Below are 7,395 nucleotides of genomic sequence, written 5' to 3'. Positions count from 1 at the left end.
ACCTCTAATCCTTACCGCTGGTCTTCTCAATGTTTTCTGGATTTCCTGGATGTTCTGGGTTACAAGCTTTTTGCATTTTGTATTTTCTTTGACTGTTGAGTCAATGGTTTCTATGGTATCTTTGGCATCTGAGATTCTTTCTTCTATCTCTTGTATTCTGTTGTTGATATTTGCATCTATGGCCCCTGATTTCTTCCCAGTTTTCTACCTCCAAAGTCGTCTCCCTTTGTGATTCTACTTCTGTTTTTAGCTCCAAGATGGTTTTGCTCAGTTCCTTCATTTGTTTGTTTGTGTTTTCCTTTAATTCTTTCATAACTTCTGCCTGTTGACTCACTTTCTCCTGCATTTCTTTAAGCTTTTTTTTTTTTTTTTTTTTTTTTTTTTTTTTTTTTTTGCATTTCTTCTTTATTGGCTTCTGTCCTTCTGTCTTTTGAGCCTTATTCTCCTGAATTTCTTTAAGTGATTTTTGAATTTCCATTATACGGGTTTCTAACTTATTCATGTTCCCCTGTATTTCTTTAAGAGATTCATTCATATCCTTTTTGTGTTCCTCTAGCAGCATCATGACCAGTGATTTTTAAATCCAAATCTTGTTTTTCTGGTGTGTTGGTATATCTAGGACTTGCTGTTGTTGGAGAGTTGGGTTCAAGATGGCCTTTTGCCATCTTGTTATCTCTGGTGTTAATTGGTCTTGTTGTCACTGACTGGTTTTTGAGCCTCCTGTGAGGCTGCAAGGCTTTTTCCGCAACACTGGATGGCTGAGTTTACCCTGGCCAGATTACTGATGTGCTGCCCTCCTCTTGGGTGGCCTTGGAGCCCTAGGGTGCCTTACCCCAGGTTGTCTCTGTGAACCAGATGGTGCCCATTTGCTCCTTTAGGGAGTGATGATGATGGATGCTGTGGGGACCTTTTCTGAGTGCTGATCACTCTGCCGGGCAATGGATCCCCCAACTGGGTTGGTGCACACATGGATAGCCCAGCTACTCAGGCCCTGAGTCCAGGCAAAACCTGACAGGCTTAGGCCAGAGCAATGTTTGCCTTGAGCTATGTCTGCCAACTGGTTTTGTCAGGTAGCCAAGATGGTGCCATGTGCCCCTAAAAGTGCTGGGCAGTCTGCCGGGAAAACGACCTTCTGGCTTGGTTGGCACACAGATGGACCACTGAGCTGCCCAGGGCCTGTGGGCAGGCCAATTCAGGCTTAAACCCCCACGAAGTTAGCCTCAGGCTATGTCTGTTAGCTGGCTTTGTCTGTTAGAGTTCTCTGGTGTCCTGTAGCAAAGATGACTGCTCACACCCCTTGCAAGTACTGGACAGTCTGCAGGGTAAAGGACCTCCTGGCCGGATTGGCACACAAATGGCCACCCAGCTGCCCAGGGCCTGGGTGCAGGCCAACGCCTGTCAGGCTTAGACCCAAGCAATGTTAGCCTCAGACTGTCTGTGTACCTGGAGCTGTCAGATCTCTCTGAAGTCCGGGAGCCAAGATGGCAGAGTGCCGCTTGTAACTGGCTAATGTAGCTTCAGTGGGGTGAAAAGCATTGTTAACTCCACCACTGCTCACAACCTGGCTGGCTGGCGGTGGCCATTGGTAGCAGGCACAGGTTCTGCCTGGACCCTGTCGCCTTGGTTCCACTGGTGGTGGCCCTCTCCACTGGACAAGCTGCTGCTGCCTCTGCTGCCACCACCTCCCTCTCTCCTGAGTTTTTAATTATAGCCATTCTTATGGGTGTGAGGTAAAATCTCAGGGTTGTTTTGATTTGCATTTCCCTAATGACTGATGATGTTGAACATTTCTTAAAGTGCTTCTCACACATTCAAAGTTCTTCAGGTGAAAATTCTTTGTTTAGCTCTATACCCCATTTTATTTCTTTTTTTAAAATTCGATATATTCTTTATTTACATTTCAAATGATTTCTCCTTTTCTGGTCCCCCACTCCCCGAAAGTCCCATAAGCCCTCTTCCCTCCCCCTGCTCTCCCATCCACCCCTTCCCACTTTCCTGTTCTTCTATTGCACTACTCTGCTGCACTGAGCCTTTCCAGAACCAGGTGCCACTCCTTCCTTCTTCTTGGACATCATTTGATATGTGGATTATGTCTTGTGTATTCCAAGTTTCTAGGCTAATATCACTCACTTATCAGTGAGTGCATACCATGAGTGATCTTTTGAGACTAGATTACCTCACTTAGGATGATGTTCTCCAGCTCCATTCATTTGTCTAAGAGTTTCATGAATTCATTTCTTCTAATGGCTGACATAATGTTCTTTCCAATTTTTGCTTCTTTTTAAACTATTTTGACTATTCTGAATTATAACCCCTCCCAAAATTTTCCAGAAAGATGATAGATAGGTACATGATAGGTTGATAGATAAGAGGTTGATAGAATTTAATAAAAAGAAATATAGATTATAAATTAGAAAATGTAGATATAAGACACAAGGCATAGAAAGTCTGACATAGAAAGAAGACATAGAAGATGTATAATATAAATTGGATAGAGATGATAGATGAAAGATGGATAAATAGATCATAAATAGATAGATACAGAGAGACACAGATAGATGATAGATAGATAGATAGATAGATAGATAGATAGATAGATAGATAGATAAGAAGAGGAAAAGCTTTTGTCATGTCTCATGGAACAATTTTTTTACACTTACTAGTATTGTATCACATAAATCAAGCAAGATGAAGCAAATTTTTGACTGTCCTTTTCCTAAGGAAATGACTAAAATACAAGGTGATGATGGATAAACAGCATAGCCTGAAGTGGCCATCATTTAATGAAAAAGTATTTGTTATTGTAAGTCAAACAATAGTAAAGAAAATTTAATTCCAGTTATTATGAACTCATACATAGGAACCTAAGATACATGTGGTACTCCAAAGTATAGAAAATCTGATTCAGCCATCATTTTGATAGATTAAAATATTGCTTAAGCCTACACCTGTTGTCAACAAGTATTTTACTTTTTAATATTTATTAAGGAACATACAAAAATGTTTAGTTTTAATATCTGTACATGAATGTGAATAGAAGTTTTTTATATATCATCAACTGCTAACAAGTATTCCTAAATCTGTAAAGTAATGAGAAAAACGTATCTACATTCACTAGAAGATGCTAATTTATCTAAAGAAAATCCTATTATAAAAACATGAATAAGACCAAATACAGCATAGGTTTCCAATGCCTGTGAGCTACATACAGTAGGCCATGCCAGCTATTACTTTGGTGTGAGATATGCTAGGCAGACTATTTTCTGAGAGTGTCCCTGAGCAAGTTGACCTTTTGGACACATTGTTAATATTTTTCTCTTCCAAGCAGGGAAATTGCCAGTGTTAGGGTATAGGACAAGTTTCTCTTATCTTCTACCACAGTCTATAGTAGGGATACTGCAACATAGTATATCACAGTTTCTCATTGGTCCAATTTGACTAGCTTGGGTGATTACTGAGATTAAGGAAAGAAGCTTATTTAGTTTCTGAAGTTTTCTCAATGGAAAAGGTACCTGAATTGTTGAATCTGCGTTAGTATAAAAGAAAGAAGAGCTGGCACTTCTGAATTCAGCTTCTTAATGTTGTAATGGCCATGAGTATTTTCCTTTCACATAACACTTAAAACACAAAAAGTTAAAAGGAATATTCAACTGTTTAAATGAATGAAAGTAAACAGAACTGTTAAATAAATTAATTCAATCATTAACTAAGCCTCTAGGCATTTTCCATCATTGATGAATTCTATCAAATATGAATGTACAGCAATTCCACAGAATCTGTTTCATAAAATAAACATAAAATATGTTCAATGTTGATTATCTTATATTAGATATACTTCAAGCAATTAATGAAAAAATAAGACATTAAGAAGCACATGAAAGATTTACTTCTTTGTATGTAAGTATGATTGTCAAATGCTAGAAATAATTATGAAACTAGTGAAATTCAATCTGAAAATAAATAAATAAATAATAACTTAAACATAACAGATGGTACCAAATAAAATACTTTTTACAATAAAAATAGACATTTAATAGTGATCTGAATGTGAAGACCTAATACTAATTGTTCTGTGCTTCCTTGGAGCACAAAAAGGGGAAACAAAAAAAAAATAACTGGGTTACATGAAAGGTTGAATGTTTTTTCACATTTTCTAATCTTGATGGTATAGTGAATGAAAATTGAGACCAAAACATTTAATTATAAAAAATAATTGCTTTAATGAATAGATACCATGTCTGAATTTATTGTACATATCAACTAAAAAGATAAAAGAAAAAAGAAACCTTCCATATTGTAATACACATTCTTTTTATTTTCATTTTTTTAGATGGTACATTCTTGATCACATGCAATTTTGACCTAGAAGTCAAGGAAGAACTTTGAAAGATGTTTTGATTGGTTACATAAAATTTAACTCCATACTATTTATCAAATGAATAATTAATTTCTGTATTCATTCATTTTTCATCACATTAACTCTCTTTGATGTGAAACATAAATTTGCTTTCCTAGTTTTAAACATTTTAATAGGTCATATAGAAATGTACACAGCCTATTTAAGAAACATTATGCAAAAAGTCAAATCATTTCCACAAAACGGACTTGCAGTAATAAACATACCTCCTCTATTTCTTTTATAAAAATATGGTCTTGAAAACATGATTTTTGAAATATTTTATGTAATATTTCTCTCCTCTGCTGTTTGTTGGCTCTATTGTGTTGTTGTATCCCCAAGGCAGACAAAATACACACTTGTGAGAGTGAAGGAAATCATAAAACTCAAGAATAAGCAAACATTTCAAAATTAGGAAATATGCAAATTTACAAGAGTTGTTATTTTCAGCTTACAACCAAGGTTGCTTAGTAACAAACACTGGTGAGAAGAAACTCTAACCAGTCCAGCTGTTTGCAAGCTGTACAGGGAGCTCCAGACATGTAATATCCATGAGATGTCACCTATGCTCTGTGAACTTTTTGGTTATTCAACTGTCTTTGTGTCACCCAAACTTATACAAAAGCTCCCTCTTACTTTGCTTTGAGCAGGTACAATGGACACACAGGTATGAGATATGATTTGACAACTCAAGAGAATAGAATCTAGTTTCAACCTCCTGAAATATTCAACCAAACGGCATAATGTTATAATATCACCTGTAGAATTTAATCTTCTTTCAATTAGCCACATATATAAAGTTATAAACTTGGTCCTTAGTCTTTATTTACCTTTCACAATCTTGTCATAAATGTATCAATAGGGACCAGATGGGGAATGTCATAAATATTTGTCTCAATACTCCCTGTTAAGAGTCCAAGTAAAATATTTTATAGGATGTACGAAAGAGTTATGGTCAGAAAATCACAATGACAACACCTTGATGTAATTAGCAATTTGATAACCATTGAAAAAACACAATGACTCTAGATGACATTTGATGGGACAAAGAATATTGTTAGGCAGAGCTGATGCTGTGACGCAGTGCTTCATATCCAAATACTGTTGGGAGAGAGCTGGTCTCCCAAGATTGTTGGCACACCTGTGAACACAGGTAACACCACCACTTCTGCTCAAATTCTTGGTCCAAAAGGAACTAGTCCAGAGTCATCAGGACACAGAAAGAAAGGAGCAGCTGGGGACAGGATCCTTCAGGATTCAGTCTGCACCCTAGAGCTGAGCCTGTGCCAGAGTTCTACATACCAAAATTCATCCTGAAGAGAAACGGTCTCCCAGAAGTACTGACACACAGGCTTGCAGGAGGGACGAGCCACAGTAGAGACAGCAAAAACAGCTAACACCAGAGATATCCAGATTGTGAGAGGCAAGGGCAAGAACATAAGCAGCAGAAACAAAGGCTATTTGGCATCATCATAATCCAGTTCTCAAAACACAGTGAGACATGGATACCACAACACACCAAAAAAGCAAGATTCTGATTTAAACTCACATCTCATGATGATGATGATAGAGGACTTTAAGGAGGATATAAATAACTCTCTTAAAGAAATACAGGAGAACACATGTAGAAGCTCTTAAAGAGGAAACACAAAAATCTCTTAAATAATTCCAGGAAAACACAAAAGTAGAAGTAATTTCACAAAACCATCCAGAATCTAAAAATGGAAATAGAAACAAGAAAGAAATCACAATGAGTGACAACACTGGAGATAAAAATCATAGGAGAGAGATCAGCCATCATAGATGCAAGCATCACCAACAGAATACATGAGATAGAAGAAAAAAAATCTCATATCCAAAAGATACTATAGAAAACATTGACACAACAAAGAAGATGCAAAACACAAAAAGCTCCTAACTCAAAACATCCAGGAAATCCATGACACAGTAAGAAAATCTAACCTAAGGATAAAAGGTATAGAAGAGAGTGAAGATTTCCAGCTTAAAGGGCCAGGAAACATCTTCAACAAAATTATAGAAGAAAACTTCCCTAACCTAAAGAATGAGATACCCATGAACATTCAAGCAGCCTACAGAACTCCAAATAGAGTGGGTCAGAAAAAAATCCTTCTGCCATATAATAGTCAAAACACTGGATACACAAAACAGAAAAAATATCAAAAGCTGTAAGGGAAATACTTCAAGTAAAATATCAAGCCAAACCTATCAGAATTACACCTGACTTCTCACCAGAGTCTATGAAAGCTAGAAGATTCTGGGCAGATGTCATACAGACCCTAAGAGAACACAAATGCCAGCCCAGGCTACTACCCAGTAAAACACTCAATTACCATAGATGGAGAAACCAAGGTATTCTGTGTCAAAACAAAATTTACACAATATCTGTCATAAAAGTAGACCTTCAAAGGATAATAGATAGAAAACACCAACACAAAAAGGGAAACGAAACCCTAGAAAAAGCAACAAACCTAAAAGAAGAGAGCCACACAAACATAATTTCACCTATAACAACAAAAATAACAGGAAGAAGCAATCACTATTTCTTAATATTCCTTAACATCAATAGACTCAATTCCCCAATAAAAAGACAGTTTAACAGATGGGATACACCATTCTGCTGCATGTAAGAAATGCACCTTGGTGACAAAGACAGATATTACCTCAGAGTAAAGTGCTGGAAAACAATTTTACAAGCAAATGGTCCTAACAAACAAGCTGGAATAGCCATTCTAATATCGAATAAAATTGACATTCAAACAACAGTTACCAAAAAATGTAAGGAAGGACACTTCACACTCATTAAAGGAAAAAAAATCTATCAAAAAGAATTCTCAGTTCTGAATGTCTATGCTTCAAATGCAAGGGCACCCACATTCATTAAAGAAACTTTACTAAAGCTCAAAGCACAGATTGCACCTCACACAGTAGTATTGGGAGAATTCAACACTCCACTCTCATCAATGGACAGATCAGGGAAA

This window comes from Apodemus sylvaticus, chromosome 11, assembly GCF_947179515.1.
Source record: "Apodemus sylvaticus chromosome 11, mApoSyl1.1, whole genome shotgun sequence".
NCBI lineage: Eukaryota > Metazoa > Chordata > Mammalia > Rodentia > Muridae > Apodemus > Apodemus sylvaticus.
This window is presented reverse-complemented; position numbering follows the sequence as displayed.